Raw genomic sequence first — 20,429 nt, 5'->3', positions numbered from 1 at the left:
TAGTTACAGCCTAAGGGTTGTCAAAAATAGCATATTACCTCCTCACCAGTGACTCCTTTCACTGAGGTATGATGGCTGGAAGGAAGGTCAGGATTGAAAAGAAGGACCGAGAGACTTGCTGTCCTACATTTGGATATCCTAAATCTTATGTCTCTTTGGAAATTACAGGAGCTTGTATACAATTTTTAACTTCATAAGGATTATAATGCATTTGAGCCATCATATTCTTTGCCTGAGATGATATATGTGTAATGCTCACATATGCTCCCTACTGCATTAACAAATCTCTTCTCCACAGATTCACTGCTATATCAGCAACCTATGGTTTTAAAGTACCTGTTTGCCCTTCTGGACTAGAACTCTGAAGAATTTTAACACTTTGGTGAACATCTGTCATTGTTCCAACATCAGAGAAAACTGTAGGCACCTTCATGCTAGGCCAAAGTTTAGGCCAATGTTGCCAGCAAATTATAGTCACATCTGCTTCTGTGTCTACCAATCTCATAAAATTTTTTCCATCTATTTTCAGCTGTAGCTGAGGTCTTTCGTCTCCTATGCAAGTTTGCCAAAAAATCTTTTTTCTGGTGCTTCCAAAACCCCCTATGTGCTCTATGGAAGCAGCACGGCCTTTTATGTATGAAAGAAGCAATAATGGGGCTATACACTCTCCTGCTTCAATTTCATATGGTTGTAATGTCTGCATTATAACCTGAATCTGATCTTTTCAGTCAAAGTCTATCACCCCTATTTGTATTATAATCCCTTTAGAAGTCAAACTACTTCTTCTCACAAGCAAACCAACAGGCCCGTCAGGTAGAGGCCCATAATTCCCAGTTCTAAGCTTTTGAATTCCTAAAGCAGGGGATAACATAACATTCTCCAGGGAGGGCATATCTAATGCTCTGCTACCTCTGGTGGTGGCAAAGAGATCACTGACTCTGCTTAGGCATGGTCATAGCCATTGCCGAATAGAAATGCCTGATAACTCTCAGTTTTGTTTGTCTTCAGGCCCCGGGCTGGGCCTGAGCTGAAGTTTCCTGATGGTATCAGAGGAGTGCCATTTTTGTGATATTTTGATTGACACTGTCTAGCCCAGTGCTGTCCTTTCTGATACCTAGGACAGACTTTAGCAGACAAAGGATCTTCTGAAGAATTAGTCTTTTGTTCTATCTGGTTCTCCGTTCTTTGTTTTGCTAATCTACATTCCTTTATCACATGCCCTGTTTTATGACACCCAAAGCATTTAACATTCTTGTGGGTGTGAGGATTGTTTCCATTTAAAGCAGCAGGCAACCCTGCTTTAAAGATTTCTAATCCTATATCCTGACAAGCTTTTATATACTCATCTAAGGTAGCATCCTGAGATTTCAATGACCTTAATACCTTTTGCATTCCAAATTAGCACTATCATGAGATAACATTTTTAAAAATAATTCTCTCAAACCAGGTTGAGACACTCTTTTCTGAAGTACTTCTTTTAATCTAGCTATAAATTCTACACAATGTTCGTTAGCACTTTGAATGACCTGAACCAAAGAGGGAACAGTTTGGCCAAGAGAAGCAATCTTTTCCCATGCTTGGAGACAACACAGTTTTGTTTTGACAATTGCATTATCATCATATTCTACCTGTTGATCAGTACCAAACCAATCACCAGAGCCCATGAGTTGGTCCACAGAAACAGGAACTGTGAATTTGTATGGGCATTATGGCAGGCCATTAATTCTACCTCATCTCTTCACCAAGTCTTAAATTGAAGGAATTCAGCTGGACTGAGAACTGTACGTCCAATCATTTCCTAATCCCATGGAATTAAGTGGTTAGACTGAGTTAGTCCTGAAATCAACCCAAAGGTATAAGGAGAATTCACTCCATATGAAACACAAGCCTGCTTCAGTTATTTAATAGTTTTAAAAGATAATGGGGCATGATTATACGGAACATAACCTTGGGGATTTTCCTCATCAGCTGGTAGTTCAGTAACTGTAACTAGGTACATAGCAAAAGCCTTCAAGCATCCAAATTTCCTTCCTGTTTGGCTTGGGCAAGTCTTCATGACTGTAGTCATGCATAATGGGTTTTGAACAGTTAACTGAGGTGCATCCCTAAAAGGGTTAGACATCATATATTGGGTCTGAGGGCTGCACCGGATATGCTTGAGAGACCAAAGAGGGAGGTGGAGAAAAATCTATCTTTTTTTTCTTATAGTTAGGGTTAGGTCCAAAGAATTCATACGTGCCTTCCTCTTCTGTATTTGGTCCCTAACCCTGAAGTGATAGAGTCTTCTCGGGTAAACTATTATCCGATTCAGAATCAGAGCTGTCTTTGCCTTTTTCACTTCTCACATCCTGTGTGATCTGTTCTGATTCAGATTCCTGTTGCAGAGACAGAAATTTCCCATAGTAACCCTGATGAAACAATCCCGGAGACCAGGCTTACCTTCGTGTTAACTCTTCTCTGGTCCACTGAGCACTGAATTAATTTCTTTTCTGTAGTCTCGAAGACTGCTTTCATTCTCAGGTACCTGTTTGGCATGCCAATATGTTGGTCTATAATCTGTTTCTGTCCAGGGTGAACAGGTCCCAAGAAGGAGGTACATGCAGATGAATAGCAAAGCAAGAGAAAAAAGAAAAACAAGACAGGAAAAATTCTGGGATTAGGGGGATAGCAGCCTCTTGGACTGAAGCCCCAATTACCATTTTTAGTAACCTTTTATTGAGAAAGAACAAAGGATGCAGCTGGGCAAATGGGAAGATATCAACAGGTTTAGCAAGGACAATATAACTCATTTACCACAGAAATAAGACTTGACTTAGTTAGCAATCATGTTATCAGTCCTTCAGGCATATCTCAGCAAAGCATCTACTGTTGACCCCGTGGCTTTCCACAGGGACACAGGTTTTGCAATCATTTCCTTTCCACCAATGCTTTTGCTAGACTTCCTCTGGAACCAAACAATCATATGGCTTGGTCAGGTCTGAAGTAATACATTGAAAGGGTAACTATAAAATGTCCTTCTCCACAAAGGTGTGTATATGTGTGCAAAATGTCAACTTGAGATTTTTACCTACATAGTACTCCATGCAACATTTTTTGTGCACGCATCCCTGGGTGTCACATTGGGTAAAATACACCCATACCATATTTTTTAATATAAATATGTACCTTTCCATAATGAAAGCCAGGTGTGGCTCACAGTAGCTGCAACTGGGGAAAACAGGAATATATCTGTGCATCATTCTGGTTTTTTTTGGTACCGGAAATCAGACTCAGGACCTTGTGCTTGCCAAGCAGGTGCTTATGCCACTGAGCTATATCCCCGGCCCCCTTTGTTTTTTCATTCATCTCTTGGCAGACAAATAGCAAGGTGCATACAGGAGTTCCAAAGCTTTGACAGCCGAGTTATGCCCATGAAATCTTTATTGATAAATCTCTGTGTATTTAGGATTTGTTTTAAAAATGTATTCTGTTGATTTTTCTTATCCAATTAGCCCAGTTCAGTACAATGGAACATGAAAAACCAGATTTGTAAGTTTGGGAGGGTGTTGAAAGTGAGTCATGAGGTAACTCATGCACTTATGATGATGATAATGATGATCATTACTTTGATGTTGGCCGTTTGAGCCAAAGTTCTTGTGACAGTAAAATGGATCAAGAATCAACCAATACAGACATAGGGAATGAAGACTTCCTTGATTCAGATGAGGGAAAAACCAACAATGCTGAACACATATTTGACTAGTAGAAATGCAACAAATTGGTCATGCATGCCTCAATGATCCAATGTTAGAATTAGGCCCAAAAATATACTTAGGTTCTTGGCAGGGGTGAAACCTATTGGGTGGAATGCCAGCACTGTGGTTCAATGTTGGAAATTATTTGTAACAGACAATATGCTACAAGATGTTGTGAAATATACAAATGATGAAATACAAGTAAAACATTCTGCATGCACTGATAGTTATACTCAAACATGTATTTATTATGATACCTCACAATCTGAACTGAAAGCATTCACAGGTCTGCTGAACTTAACAGGACTTTCTCATAGTAATCACAAGAATGTAAAAGACTTATGGAGAGATGATGGATATGGGCTTGAGGTTTGTAGAATAACAATGACACTGAGGTTTGTTTTCCCTCAAAATTGCCTTCGTTTTGGTGACAAAACCACATGGCAAGAAAAAATAAACTGATACTTTGGCTGCTATTTGCTCATTGTTTGTAAGCTCTGATTCAAACTATAAAGGAGTTTACACACCATCTGAACATGGTGGTTGATGAACAGCTTACCACATTTAGTGGTTGCTGTGGCATTTTCCAAATAAGCCTGCAAAACATGTTATAAAAATATATGCTCTGGTAGATGTGAGGATATATTATACTTTCAATTTAGAAATTTAGCCTAGTAAAAAAAATAGAAATTTATTCTAGAATTCAGCCACCAGGTCTTTAAATATCATAATAACAATTTTAAAATTGTTTTATTGCTTCTATACATTAATTTTATTTTATTTGCAGCCCAAAACAATCCTCTCTGCTCAGTGTAGCTCAGACAAGCCAAAGTGTTGAAGTAGCCTGCAGTCTTAGGAAGATTTTTTCCCCACACAGGTCCCCAGCACTAAGACCTCAGTCCTGAAGCAGCGGGATTGACTCCACTCTGAGCTCAGTGTGCGCTTCAGCCTTGTCTGTACTGATTTTGGCTGACCTCAGAGCAATGCCAGTGTTCCCTGTCAAAGGATTAGTCTAAGAACAGTCTGCTGTTCTTTGCAAAGTAAACTTGAAGTTCACCAGTGGCTGATTTCCTTTTTTCAGGACAAACTATGGTTGAGGCTTCAAGGGGAGAAATGGCCATAAAATTATTTATTTGTGCAGTAATAAACCTAATGATGTTGTAAACAGACTTGTTGCTCCTATCTCACAAATTATTCAGAATATGGCATTCGGCAATTGGTTTACCAGTTACCTATTGATGTTGTATTTGCTAACAGAGCACAAGTTGACCAGTGAAGTAACTATATTCAAGAACAACACAGCAATTCCCAATGAAATGCTGCAAATTCAAAATAGAGAATTGTATAGTACAATCTGTGCATTTCAAAGAGACACAACATTAGCCTTGTATATGGCAAAGAAAAACAAAGTGGTACTGCTGATGTCAACTTTGCACCATAGTGGCAAGATTGACAGAGAAAACTGGACAAAAATGAAGCCAGAGATCCTAACTTTTTACAACAAAACCAGAAGCAGAGTAGATGTTACTGATGAATTATACAGCAACTTGATGTCACTAGAAATACAAAGCATTGGCCAATTATTGTGTTTTACTTGATCTTAATCATGTGTGGTATAAGTAGTTCCATAGTTCACAAAGAAAATAGCAAGTGAAAGATATCACGGAAAAGTTTTCTTAGAGGATTGGGATTGTAACTGATAAAAGATCACTTGCAACAGAGGAAGAACAAAATGTTTTTGCCCAAGGAACTATATAAAAATTCTTGAGAAGACTGGTGAGCTGATAGGTGAACAGGCAGGTGCAACATCACAAAGACACTGTAAGAATTGGAAAATCAAAAAGGTACAACTGTGTCCTAAACAAAAGCAAAGAAAAACAAAACATACATGCTATCAATGTAAGCAATACTTGTATATGGAACATTCACAAGTCATATTTGAATACTGCCTTGAGTGTGACAATTGAACAAAAGATTATTTCTGTGGGAGACTTTTTTTTGTGTTTTCATTGTAGTATACATAGGTATCTATTTCTGATGTTATCTCTTAGGTTTTGTAAGCAAGTAAACAGCAGAAATGAAAATATTGATGTCTATTCTAAGCACTCATTACATATTTGATGCTTTATTTTATTGATATCTTATTTTTCTGCTAAGTGCACATTGTACAATATAGTAAGAAGCTTCTGTCAAAAGGAAGACAAGAGAGGTGACAAGAATAGCCTGCTATATAGGAAAAGAATGCTAAGTACATGTGCTGTCAGTGTAAATCAGACTTGTGTATGGAACATGGAGTTGTAAAGTGTGATGTCTGCCTTGGATGCGACAGCTGAAGTGAAGATTATTTTTGTTGTAGAGGTCTATTGGTATTGTCATTGTTCATATAGGAATTTATTGCTGCTGTCATGCTTAGATTTTGTAGACAAATACTTAATGTTAAAAATATTGATATTTATTCTAAACATGCACTACATATTACAAATTTGATACTTTATTTTATTGGCATTTTATGTTTCCATTAACTACACATTGTATAATATAATAAGAACCTTTTGACAAAACAATAAGACCAGCGAGATGTCATGTGTATCCTACAAAAATACAGGAAAGAAAACACATGTGCTATCAGTGTACATGAAATATGTGTATGGAACATGCTGCTTTCATGTGTGAAGACTTCCATGGTTATAACAATTGAAGTAAAGATCATTTTTGTTGTAGAATTGTATTGGTATTTTCAGTGTAACTCATATGGGAAGTTATTCCTGTTTTTATTTTTTCTAAAGAAAAAAATTGATGTTGAAATGTGGATGCTTATTTATAAACAGTAAATACAAAAAATTCAATACTTTTTTATTTTTTCCTGTGAAGTACACATTGTTTAATATAATAAAATTCCTAAAAATAAAATTAAAAATTCATCAATAGAAATATTTCTTAAAAAATTAATGTGGGTATTAAACACCTCCATGATGTTCCTTTAACCCAAAATCTATGTGATGCACCAATTAACATCTCTTGCTGTCCTGAAGACATTGCTGATTAATTATCATTTATTATTCGCCCTTATTACCAGGATACAGTTTCAGTTGTTGGTCTTATTTGGTCTTATGTTGGAGGGAAAAGAATTGATAATTTAGAGTTAGGATCATAGACTCTTTTATCCACATTTGAGCAACAAAGACATGTAAAGGAACAGATCTTAGGTGTAGTTAAACCAACAGGAGTAAAAACAGAATAACCAAACTTAGTTCCTTTTATAAATCCCATCCTCTATAAACTTTTCAATATACTTGGACCTCCTAGTTTTGTCACTATCATTCCTTTTTAGATTGTGGTGGGGCAAAACTATATCACTTAAAATTTATCATACCAAAAATATAACTTTATATTTACAACTTTCTTTATATTTCCTTCTCTATCCCACTTACTGGTTTGTTTCTGTAAAACCTAGCTGATGCTTGAATTTTAAAATCTTCCTGTTACATTTTTATCTCAGAGATAGCTCAAAGATGTTATATTTTCATTAGAACTAGCTGAATAACATACTTGTAAGCAATCTTTTTTTTTTTTTTTTTTTTGGTTTTTCTCCGGTACCGGGAACTACTTGTAAGTAATCTTGAATAGTAACTTATCTTAGTATCAGCAGAAAATAGAAAGAGGAGTAAGTGATATTACCTTTCAGCTAGGACTGACAACAGTTTAAGATTTTATATAACATTGATGAATTAGTACATGCAGAAATGAATAAAAGTACAATTTAGCTCTGTAATTGTAGTTCAAGAATCATCTCAAAGATGTTCAGAAGAAATGTCTTAAGCACGTTTATCAGACAAAAACATTAATTTAAACCACAGAATTTAAAGTAAATTTACCAATCAATGAAGCTTTTTAATGGGCCTTCATTACCATTTTTAATGGGCCTTCATTATCATTTTTTTACCAAAAAAAAGCTGTTTTTCCTTTGGCATCTTGAGACAGGTGTCAACCCTAGCTCATTATTTGCCAGGATCCAGTGTAGGCTGCATGTAAGCAAAGAGCCACTGTTTTACCTGATATTTGTTCTGATAATTTGATATATTTTCTATATAATCTTGGGTATAGATTCCAGACTGAACTCAGACTGATGGTTTAGACCCCCTATTTTCATCTTCATATTTTTGGAGGTGCTTTTCCCTGACATTGATATTTTGTTTTATTTCAGGTATTTTTCCTGTATTTACTTATCATGGACTTCTATTTCAGCATTTGTTGCTGGGAGCATACCCTATGGCCACTGTGATCTTATAGAGGTCTTTTTATTAAGTAGCATTGTTTACTAACAAATAATGTTTCCCTCTACTCACAGGGATTGGAGACCGTGGAAAAATCCGGAGAAATCACCCATCATGGAGAAAATTGAAGTAAATTGGTACTGAAATCTGCTTTTTCAGCCATAGAGGAAGTCTTGTCTGACAGTTCTGACACGGGATATTAGAGTGTGGTAAAGCTGTCTAGGGATACAGATGTGATATGTTAGTTACCTGGAACATATGTGCAGAACAGTTCCCAAGGCCCTGCATGTGGACTTTTCTTGAGAATGTGAGCAGATATCCAATAGGATGGCCTATACCTGATGTAAGCCTGAGGTGTATGATCCTAGCACCTCTTCTCAGGACCTGTATATAGAAGTTCTTGAAGGTTTTCTTGAGATTCAGGCAGTGTAAAAGGACACAGGTACTAAGAAGATCTTGCTATCATGGCTTTCCTCATGATAGCCCACCCTGATTCCTCCACGTTGTACTTTCATCTATTTTACTTGGCCCAAGCCTGCTCTGCCGAGCCAGTTTCTCACTCTTCACTTTTATATTTTTAAATGAACTTTGCCACAGCACTTCTCTCATTTCATTCACTTGTTTACTTAAGATGTTAAGAACCTGGAATCTAACTCCAGAAGGAGAGGTGAGCAACCCAGAACCCAGTAATGTTTACTTGGTGAGTCACTTTTAGAAGGAGTTCCAATAACCATTCCTCATGCCCAAGGTTTATTATTGTGAAAACAGATCAACAGGCAGACAAACCGATGAGATACCTAAGACAATTATATCACTGGTGGTACCATAGTGACGCAGGATAAGTTTAACTTGCAACCTGATGTATGGAGTTTGTGTTCCCTGAAATCAAAGAATGAATTCTAAGAAACAATAGAGATTAAAGGAGGGAAAGATTCTTTGAGAGAGAGAGAGTGACAGACAGACAAAGAAAGACAGAGACAGGAAACACTCAAGAGAGAAGTACAGGAACTCAAAGGAATGAGGCACACTCAATTGGGGATTGGAGACTAGGAATGGGAAATAAGAATAGCTTCTGAGAGATAGGAGGGGTCCTGTGTGGGTTTCCACTGAGGTCATTTTTCTGAGAATGTTTTATAGGACAAAGCCATGAGGTGGATAAAACATAGATCAAACTATAATCAGCCAATTAAATTACAAGTATAGCTGCTTAGCTAATATTGAGCCACTAGTGAAACAGGGCGTGTAGCAAAGGAAAATGGATGACATCATTCACCTTGGTCAATAATAGTTATGTTTTGTGTTTAAATGTTCCTCCAAAGCCTAGTGTATTTTTAGATGGGTTTTTTAGAGGGAGCTGAATCTAGAGTTTGTAATTGATTCATGGTTCTATGCTGAGATTAAGGGTGCTGAAATTAAAGGTTGATGATTGTTGGATCAGTCCACTGATTTGATTGGCACTGTCTTAATTGCAGGAACCTGGATGAGCTAAAAGGGGCAGAAAGAGGCTTGTTTCACTTGCTTGTTGCTTTGGCTATTTTCTGATGCTGTCAGTTCGCCCCTCTGCCATGTACCACTCTGCTTTGGAGCCAACTGATTATGGACTGAAACTGCTACAAACTGTATGCTAAATAAAGCTTTCCTCTTTTAATTTGGGGTGTTGGGTTTTTTGTCTTAGCAATGAGAAAAGCAACTAAGCCAATAATCTATAGTTTCACTCTTCTCTGGGAAGTGGAAATCTGTGGACTTCCATAATCTATAGTCTTAGTTTTAGTCTTAGTCTTAGTCATAGTGGGTGAGAGAGGATGGTCCACCTCTAGTGTGATAGTGGTCTACCTCTATGGGAAATCCCAAAATGGTGGTAACAATTACAGTATAACCCCAAACTTCTATTTATCCCTTAGGGAAATATGTAAATCTGACCATTGTGATTTTAATCTCAAGGTCTTGCCTTGTTCAAATATGACTCCAGCCAGAGGTTTGATGTGTTCTTGCAACAGCAAATAGAAACACTGAAATGACATCCAGGATTTGGAGGCAGACCTATTTTATGTTGAAGGGTAATGACTGGTTTCACTCCAAAAATATCAGACCCTGATGGTCTAAAGCTTATATGGGATAAGCAAGCAGGAAGTACAGAGGCAGAATGGCTTGTAAATTGGTTAATGGTTTATACATTGTGCATCATAGTCACCAGCTAAGCATCACAGTGATGAGCTGTTTCTAAGAGACAGAAGCAACTGGAACAGGAACTATGGGCAACTAAGAAACTGAAGTATACTGGTTGAGGGGCTGTCACAACCTCTGCAACTTTCTGTGGTCCTGCAAAAAATGATGAGGGATTGAAGAAAATAAGACAAGAGATGAAAGCTGAGGTTAGGTGGAGTCCTCTCTTGATGGGAGGAGAAAAACTGAACAACAACAGTAGGAGTGTTTATCTATACTTTTGACAAGGTTAGTATCACAAGACATAGGGTTATCTAGTGACTAATGACTGGAATTGTCTCAGACAGGATGTTTTTCTCAGGACTGAAGTATTTCCAGCTTCAGCAGCTTCCTATAGGGAGCCATTTTCTGTTACATTTCCCCCCTTTTTAGTTTTCTTGGAAAATCTTTGCTGGGCATATTACATGTGATCTTTTGAGACAAGGCCAAACTAGAAGCAGTCTGTGAACCTAGGATGGTTCCCTAGTCATGCTCCCTAAGATTATCTTATTACAGAGTTTTTCCCTAAGTTGTTTTTAGGAAGAGATAATTTAGGCCTGTCTGTTCTGTAACATTTTTCTGGCAAGGCAGTGAGGGAATTAATCTGATCTAGGAGAGTGTCCAATGTGTCCAATTTGGATGCTCATCAAATCTTGGTGAAGTGTTTGACTGATTGTTCTATTCCCTTGGGGCAACTTTCCATAGAGTTTAAGGCAAAAAACAAAGCTAGCAGAGGGTGGGGAAGCAAGGACTGATGTAAGCAGAATCCAAGTCAATTAACAAAAACCACAGCTATCAGGGGGACTTGGTGGGCAGCCTCAAAAAACATAAAAATCAAGGGGAATAGGTATGGAGCAATCCTATGAGCAGTGTCCCCAGGTTTCAGCCATGCATTGACTGGTCAGCATCTAGAGTGACCAGAGTAGGGCTTTGAGTGCATTGTCTCTTCAGAGTGAGCCTCAGAGGAGCTGTCCAGGTAAATTTTTCAGCAGATCTAAGGGTTGATTTTTGAAGCTTGTAGAGGTAGTTAATATGTATCTGAGTTATATGTTTGTTAACTACAATCTGTTTTTTAACTTTTCTAGAGCTTTATGGCCTGTATGTTGTACACAGTTTTTATTTAATATAGTTTTTTAGTTACCTTTGCTACATATGCAGGCCCATTATCATTGCCAATGATCAAGGGTAGGCCATAGCTAGGGATGATTTTTTTTACAGTAGAGCCCTACAAACTTTTATTGTCTTCTCAGTACAAGTAGGCAGTGGGAAATTAGGGCTCATGACAGAAATGCTGAACCATGAACTGGCTGCAGGGGTATGGGTGCCAGCACAGTGGCTTGAGCTTGCAGAACATATGGTGGGGGTAGGTTTGATGTTACAGTCAATTGGATCCCTGGAAGGGGCTTAGGCCTCTGGACTGAATTATTTTGTGTCATTGATGGCAGGTTTACAAACAGCAGCAGGAAGCAGCTTGCTGTGTAGATTATCCCTGCAGGAGAGTTTTGGTAAAAATAGTTTTGTCCAACGTAACCACAGCATATCTAGCCTCACAGACTTTATTTATAAAAGTGCTACTTCCATCTGTAACCAGGGTATATTCAGCATCTGTCAGGGGATTCATTTTTAGAGCAGTTCATCCTAGTACAGCATGTGGCACCTGGACAGTTAGGTCTCAGGGTAAGGCAGGCTTGTCAGCTCTCTTGTTCAGGATGGTGGCTGTTAGAGTACAGAAGCAAAGGTGGGAGGCAGCCCTTAGTGACCATATCTAAGTATTTGCACAAGTAGGCCACTGGGTACTCCCAGGGGCTAACAATCTGAGTAAGCATCTTTTTTCTTGTGAATTCAAGGATCCAGATTTTATAGTAGTCAGAAGCTCAACGAAATTTGTGGATTTTTTTCTTGTAATCAGTTTCTGCCAGATGCTACAGAAGAGTTTTTGTGCCTTTCCAGCAGGCAGCATGGAAGTGTCATTAATCAGAAGTGCTTTTAAAAGAGGGAACACATTTTTGAACCTCTGGGAGGTTGAGTCCAGGTCATTTGCAAAGAAAGGCTGGCTAACAGGAGCAAATTAAAGGTAGAAGAAGCATTATTTTAGGTCCAGGCAGGCTATGGATGGCAGAAGACTGAGTCAATGTATATAGAGGACAATTGTGGCAGCATTGGAAGCTCAGAGATCTTGAACTGGCTTTACAGGCAGGAGAGTTATATTTTAGCAGTTTGACAGTCTAAACTGTTTGCTAAGGGGACTGTGATGGAGCTGGAAGGGACAGAGAAACCTCAGAGAAAAGGTGCTGGTGGCTTTGCCAACTCTGCTGTTAGAACCTCCCCCAAATAGTGGGAGTGTTCTTAATTCCTTGTGGCAGTTGAGTCCAAGTGAGCTGGCTTTTAATCATGGAATCTTCCCAGTTGAAGGGGCTTATGGGAGCAACTCACAAGCAGGGAAAGGCAACTTTTAAATCTAAAACAGTGCAAAAAAATTGTATGAGTTTGGAATTGTGGACTGCAAGGTGATGGCTGTGTTGTTGATGGCACATATACTTTGCTCAAGGTGATTAACAGTCTATCAGGCTGTATGCCTATTAATGTATGACTGCATGCCTGTTTGTGCTTTCTGTGACATCTGACAGCAATGAGGGAGGGTTGGCCCTCTTGGTTGAGGGCCAGACCTGGAGGTGAGTTCTTAGTTCATACTTCTGAGAGGAGAGTTTTCAGAACTTCAGGATTGTAGTTGTCTGTCTTAGGTTGATACAGGATGTTCTTCCATTCAGGGAACAGTCAAAGTTGAAGATGGATGGTTAAATGAGAGTGGGGCTGTCTGATTTGGTGCAAAAGAGATAGTCACTTCTAACATGAAGAGGAGGTCTCTTCCCGGAAGCAGTACGGGAACTGGCTAATGCAGGAATTCAGGTTCTGTGAGATGTCCTCTTAACCTGCAAGTTTGTGCCTGGCAGAAGTGGCTAGAGGCAAGAGTGCCAGTTCCCCTGGTGATGATACTTTGGGCTCCCTATAGCCCAGCTGAAGAAAGGAGCCTGGTCTGGCTTAGTCTGATCCCATCAGATTGATGGAAGTATTGTCATCTGATCCAGGTTGAAGCTTTTGAGAGTTATTTATGTATGTATGTATGTATGTATGTATGTGTCATTAGTCCTTGTAACTCATAGCCAGAAGGTATGGTAGTCTATCAGAGTGGGTTTTTAAAAATATAGACATCAGCTGTTTTTCATTAGGCTTTTAGGTACCAGTCATTGATGGGCTTTTTGCCCCCCTTTTGATGTCTTTTGAGAAATGCTGGCTGGTTGTTTCTAGGGGAGGTAACATTTGGAAAGGCCGTAACAACTCATTCCTCAGGGCTGACAGTACAATTTTTCCTCAGTCAAAATGTGGACATTTCCGTGTTAATAGACTCAGAAGGAATTGCTGACAGTCATCTTGGGTGGGCATTCGATGACCCCATCTGACCAGGATAGGCATAGCTGTGAAACAGAAGGTTGGGAGGTGTCTCTGGCCAAATGCAGGCAATAGGTAGCTGGAACCAGTTCAATTTGGTGGAAGTAGATGAGTTGGGAGGGGTGGTGAAACTGTTTGCAGCAACTGCAGTTGCTGATGTGGGTGCCAATGTGGGATTTTCAGGAGAAATTGGGCCTCTTTTTTCTTTTTCTTGGTTTCATTTTGAACTCCGTAATCTCAGAAAATCCTCATTTGAAGTTTTTCTTTAACACACAATCAAGGACCATGGGTTTACTCCAGCTTGTACCCATTCTATCTCCTTCTGGTGTATGTTGCGGACCCTTAAATAATGGTGTAACAGACAAAGAGTGGGTGCCCCTCAGATAGAGACCATTTAGACGGCTGCCTGCATGCCTCTTGTGGGGACTTAGGTGTGACTTGGTTAAGAACGATGTGAGGTCTCCATTATGCCATATGTCCTTTGCCATGGAACCGCAGGTGAGGGCCCAATCAGCTGCCATGACCAGTGCTTCCCAGTCTTGGTTCACAGATGGAGCAGCCTATTGCTTACACTTGTCTGTTCCACTTACACATTCATTCAGCAGTCACTCAGAGGTCAAACATTCCAACCTCCTTCCTTTGAGGGTGGTCTTGACTAATGAGAGTTGATCAGACTGTCCCTTCTGCTCAAGCTGAGCAAGACTGACAGATAGACTAACTGGGGTGCCCCCAGAATCATGCAGGAATGTAGGCAGACAGACAGACAGATAGACACGTTGTGTCCTCCTCCCTTTGGGGTCTTATCAAGCCACTCAAGCCATGAATCTTCCTCCAGACCTCCAAGGGGACTAGAAAAATTTCAAGGATATGCCTTCTTGTAAGGACCTGGAGAGGTATTTGTTCTGTCTGTGAGGGCTACCACTGGTGACCAAAGAGGTCAGCATGGTTGGTCTTCCTGGCCAACACACAAGATGCAATGGCAAACAGGAACACTGAAATGACACCCAGAATTTGGAGGCAGATTTATTTTATATCTATGGGTACTGATTGGGATCACTCTCAAAATATCAGGCTTGATCCCTTATTGTCTGGGACTTACATGGGATGAGCAAGCAAGAAGTATAAAGGCAGAATGGCTTGTCAGTTTTGAGGATTGGTTTATACAGTGTGCATCCTAATGACCAGCTATGCATCACAGTGATGAACTGTTTCTAACAGATGAGAGCAGTGGGAACTGGAAAAGGAACTATTATCTGGGCAACTAAGAAACTGATATAGACTGACTGAGGGTGCCATTTTGTGTTATATTCTCACCTTCTGAACTGATTTGCTAGAGGGCCTATCCCTCTCTTACTATCTATTACCTCCTGTCTAACTCAGCCATATATGATAATAGTACTATTTTAGGTGAATCATAATAGGTATCTCTTATAATATTTCTAGTACACTTAGAAACAAAGGAGCTGAGTCACTGTCTTCCCTTCATTCAACTGTAAATACCACTCCATCCTAATGATTACCTGGGTTTAAGTCAGGACCACCCTGATGATTACCTGAGTTCAAATTTAAGACTGCCATAATGATTATCAAGGCCTAAGCTTAGGCAGATTTCTGACTTCAGAGGGAGAGAGATAGAGATAGACAGACAGATAGATAGATAGTTAGATAGAGAGAGATGGAGAGACAGAGAGACAGACAGAGAGAGACTACATAAAGGCGGGCTGAAATTGGTGGGATATCAGTGACTATCTGGAGGGAAAGCTAAGTATTTATGGGGCTTGGGGTTTGGGGAGTCATAATCCCAAGGAATCTGGATAGCATGCTTGAGGTCAAAGCTGCAAGGATGATCAGCACAGGTATACATATGAAGCTGGGTCTTCCAGCATCAGGTGGACTACAGTGCAGATCCAACCCTAAATTTCTTTATGGCCATCAATTCTTATTTGATGAGGAAAGAACACATTCCAGTTGTTTTGCAGACAGCATCATATTTATTGGGAAAGTCTCAGGTCAGGCCTGACAAGAAAGTAAAAGAAAGGCTGCACATAAAAAACTTGGGCTACTTGGAATTATTCTTGATACATCTGGTAAGTCTTGAGGAATGTGGAAGTTTAGGGTCTTGTGCTTAGGTTATTAATTATTATCTATTAAACCATGTTACAGAAGAAAATAAGGTTTTTGTGTTTTTGGTTTCATTACAGATAGACTTTTGGGAGCTGAGGAATTTACACTTCTCCATTCAATTGAGCCCTGTGGCACCCTAGGGTCCTCCCTCCTTGTTCACTCCCCTCCACCCACTTGAACTCAGCACCACTCTAGGAGTATTCTACATAATGCCAGATCAAACATGCTCTGCCCCCCCTTTTTTTTTGGTCTTTTTTTGCAACAGGGTCTCACTATGCAGTTCAGGCTGGCCTTGAGCTTACTTTGTAGCCCAGGCTGGTCTCGAACTCACAACAATCCTCCTGCCTCAGCCTCCCCAGTGCTGGGATTACAGGTGTGCACCACCACGCCCGGCTGCTCTGCCCTTTCTTTTTTCTCTCACCCTTGACTGCAAAAACCTGATTTATCTGCATCATGTGTAATATTCCTTATCTGTAATCCCAGCATGATTTCTCCATTTGTTACCTTCAGTAAACATAGCTGCCTTTCCCTCACTGTCAAGTGTATGCTCTGCAACACTTTGCTTGCTGTAAACAAGAGCTTGGAATGTATATGTTGGACCTACCACACTGTTACAGCTTGATTTCACTCCCTCCCAGAGAGAGTGTTTTAAAGTATTAAAGGAGACAGAACAGCGGGAAATGTTTGGGTGATCAGAGGGCAAATTGGAATTTCCCATTTTGAAGTGAGTGGGCTCTCTTGATGAGTGGAAGGGAAAACAACAGAGAAAGAGGTTTCCCTTTGTTTCTGAGTATTCTCAAGGTAACAGTGGACACCAGCAAGAGATCAATACCTTCTAAGAGGCCAGGCCAAGAAGGCAGTTCCCCCTGATGACTAGGATCAAGACTCTAGTGAAGCAAGATACTAGGATGTGACAAAGCTGGTTGGGGAAGTAGATGTGTGTGACTTGTTAATTACAAAATCCAAGGACATATGCACAGAACAGTTTCCAAAGCACTGCACATGGACTTTCACAAGAACTCTAGAAGGCTCTTGATAGGATAACTTAGGACTGATGTCAACCTGAGGAGTGGGAGATACGAAAAGGACAGTGGCCATTGGGCTCTTATCTATTGTGTTCTTTCACGGTATTCCACCCTCGTGCTGTAGAGCATAATTTTTTCCTACTTTTTCTTGGCCCAAACTTGCTCTCCAGACCATAATTATTTTCTGAACTTTAATACATATAAAGCCTTGCTACTTTTTGTGCATGTCTTGACTAATTATTTGTTTAGGACAGAAAGAGCCCAGAAAAAATCACCCCAAAACCCAGTAATACTAGTGCTAGGATTTTCAGACAGACAGAAGGACAGAAGAAAATGGGAAGTTGCCCTGAAAGAGACCTAGAGAGTCATTCAAATCCTAGGAGATGACTGCCTATTTCTGAAAAACATAGTGGTGTTACATGGAAGGATGGTCACAGCAAGGGTGGCCTTACTGATTGGTCACCTCACAGAGGCCTTTCACATTTTGGACCAAATGTTAGGTAGATTTAAGACCTGGAGTTGACCAATGGAGATAGAAAGATTTATTAGCACAAGTACAGAAGCATGTCATCATTCTGAAGTAAAGACTTCAGGCACTTTCCAGAGGCAAGGCAGCAGATTTAAGCCTGGGTTATGGGGCAGAGTTTGAGCTGGGGAATGGATTTGAGGCAGGAATGCTAAAATGGCTGGGGAAGAGGGCATGACTTGTCAATTATAAAGTTCCAGGATACATGCACAGAACATATCCCAAAGCCTGAACTTGTAACAAATGTGAGGTGCTATCTTCTTTTCATGAGAACTCAAGCAGTTTTTTGATAGGACTGCCTAGAGCTGACATCTGCATGAGAAGTGAGCCATAACAAAAGGCAGCTGGCATCAAGTGAAGGAGGTGGGCACTGTTAAATCTTTCGATGGACTGCCCAGTTGTTTGAAGGGTGTATCTCTTTTCTTACTTTTAGTTGGCCCATCACACTCTACAGAATGATTCTTTTCATACTTTTAATAAATGTAAAACCTCATTGCCTTTTGTTCTTGTCTTGACGAATTCTTTGCTCAGGACAGAAAGATCCTAGAAACCACCTCTGAAAGGAGGCTCCAGCACTCCAATACCCAGTAACAGAGTGACAGATGGAATTAGGAAGTTAGCTGGCTTTAAATCTAGAATAGAAGTTAGGCTGATGAGGAGGTGGGTTTTAATCTAACACGGAGATGGGGCCTGGAGATGGACTTGCCGTGACAAGTGCAGTTCAGTAACAGATGAGTTCCAAGGGAAACCAAGCCAGGCCATGGAGCAATTCTAGGGGTTTTTAGCTTCCATGGAAGTGGCTTTGCCATCTTGAAGCCCCAATTCTGTCCAGCTCAGAAGAAATGTGGCCCTCACCTGATCCCTTCTAGGACCTGCCAGAACCCAAGTATCCCTTTTTTACCCATCCACCTAACAGTGGAGGGCTGGACTCTCTAGTCTCTCTGGTTATAACCCTTCCTAGAGATAGGGTCAGTGCAGCAGAACTGACCAAGTGACCAATGATTAACCAGAGAGGCTCAACGGAAGCCATGGACATACTGGAAATGAGCTAGAAATTCACTGAGAACCTAGGATGGGTTCTTTTCTCCTGAGTGATAGACTTGGTGTCATCTGTTTTTAGAATCTTAATCTAGAACTCCTTAAATGGGGCATGTAGTTGAGAGTGCCAAAGTGAAGGTCTATCTGAGAAGCCCTCTACCTCCTTGCCTTTCTCTTTCCACTGCAGTGAACTAAGCAAATGTCAAGAAACGGCTGAGTGTGGCCACTGTCTAGTCCTCTTTGTCTTTAGATTTTGGAACTTATTCTCACAGGCCCTGAATATCTCTCTGCCAATACTAGGATCTTTCTTGAATCTTGTTTCTGTAGCATTACTATCTTCTCATCATAAGTCCCTTTTCAAAATTAGCAATTTAAAATGACTTAAATGACTTATTGACTTAAAATGACTTAAATGACTTAAAAATGACTTATTACCCCTACCCTGATATTTTCTAATGTCCTTATTCTTGTCCCTGTTAAGAACTGTAATGTTTCCCATTGAATAAGAGTTATGGGGTGAATCTTAACTGTTGACATTCCCTGTAAGTCTTAAGAAATCTGGTCTGCCTTCTGTCAATGTCCCTGCTTACCCAGGTGAGCGAAGGCAGACAGAGTCTAAAGAGAAAGACAATGAAGAAAAGCTAGAACTTACATTTCAAGATGGGCTTCTTGATCAGTAACAGTGGGACATCTGTGAGATAACTAGGTTGAAACTATCATCTGTGAGTGTAAGTTTCTTATAGCATGGGAGCAGGGAGAGGCTAAAACAAGGCTTCTCAATTGAGACAAGTTTGACATTTTAGACTGGACAATTCTTTGTACTGGAGGGTTGTGCTGTGCATCCTAAGATGTTGATCAACATCCCTGGTCCACTCTAGCTATGACAACCAAAAATGTCTTCACAAATTGCCAAATGTGTGCTAGGGGCAAATTTTTCCAAAGCTGAGAATCACAACTCTAAAGTCAATATACTTTTCTCTGAAGTGATTTTTCACTCCCTATCTTATCTTCACCTGGTTATTTATCTTAAGCTTGAGCCATGGATGGACTAAGATCCCTTGTAAAGTAGGCTCAGTACAACTGTAGAAAATCTTTATTAAATACATTTCTTGTGTTTGCATGGCATTGTGTCTCCACGATGAACATATACTAAGCTTCTCCATTCTTGCTCTGTGGAAAAGGGGTCCCTGCAGTGTGGTGACATAAACAGGGTATGTTAAGACGGGAGAAGTGGGAGATCTAAAGTGGCAGAGGTGCACTAGCAGTCTCTTGTAAGTTCTAAGCTTAATTCCTGTGCCCTAGCCCTAGCACTAGACACAAATAAGACTTAGTCACTCCCCACTGCTTTTTTGCATGTTGTTTTGAAGGCTTTACTCTTCATTACCCAAAATCACAGCATAGGAGATAGCTGGTTATAGAAGGAAGGAAGGAAGGAAGGAAGGAAGGAAGGAAGGAATGAAGGAAGGAGAGTGGGATGGGACAGTTATTGAAATATCGCACCTGAATTATCTATACATCATTGCTAGCTATTAACTGAAATGTGAAGAAAAATTGGCTGTTACTTATTGCTACACATTTGCCCCAAGATGCCACAGAAAATATTTTGAATACTTTTACTTAATTGCACATTCAGTCAGTCGGTATGCTCCTACATCTCAAAGTCATTTCCATTCAAAATAGATTAAATGTTCTTTTCTATTTTCCTTCTGTACTATAACCTTGTGTTTCAGTTCACCTTTGAAAACTGGATGGGCAAACTCATATGTCATTATTCTTTGAATTTTTCTGTCTAGTAAAATGCAAACATATTTGTTGTTCACTTGTATCTATTTTAAGAACTTTATTTTAATAAATTTTAATAACTTTTTCATTGGACAGAGTGTGAAAAGTCCCGCAAAGAGGAGATAGTAAATTCAAGTCAGCATGCAAAGTACTCTTGAACTTTCAGTTCAATGGAATTGTTGAACCTCCTGGTGGAGGCATTTTCCCTCTGACATTAAGACCTCTAGGCCAGAAAAGTGTGAAGCAATGAATAAAAAAAGTAAAAATTTTGCTAGTG

The 20,429-nt window shown here is 39.8% G+C and overlaps 1 pseudogene; it reads left to right on the top strand.

The window, feature by feature from the left end:
• The window catches only part of LOC102008438, a 34,167-nt pseudogene extending 16,050 nt beyond the window's left edge, over nucleotides 1–18,117 (top strand).
• Nucleotides 18,118–20,429: the final 2,312 nt, after the last annotated feature.

Source organism: Chinchilla lanigera, unplaced genomic scaffold (genome assembly GCF_000276665.1).
Source record: "Chinchilla lanigera isolate Chin_1 unplaced genomic scaffold, ChiLan1.0 scaffold00102, whole genome shotgun sequence".
Lineage (NCBI taxonomy): Eukaryota > Metazoa > Chordata > Mammalia > Rodentia > Chinchillidae > Chinchilla > Chinchilla lanigera.
Note: the sequence above shows the minus strand (reverse complement) of the source record. Positions and strands in the feature narration are given on the sequence as shown.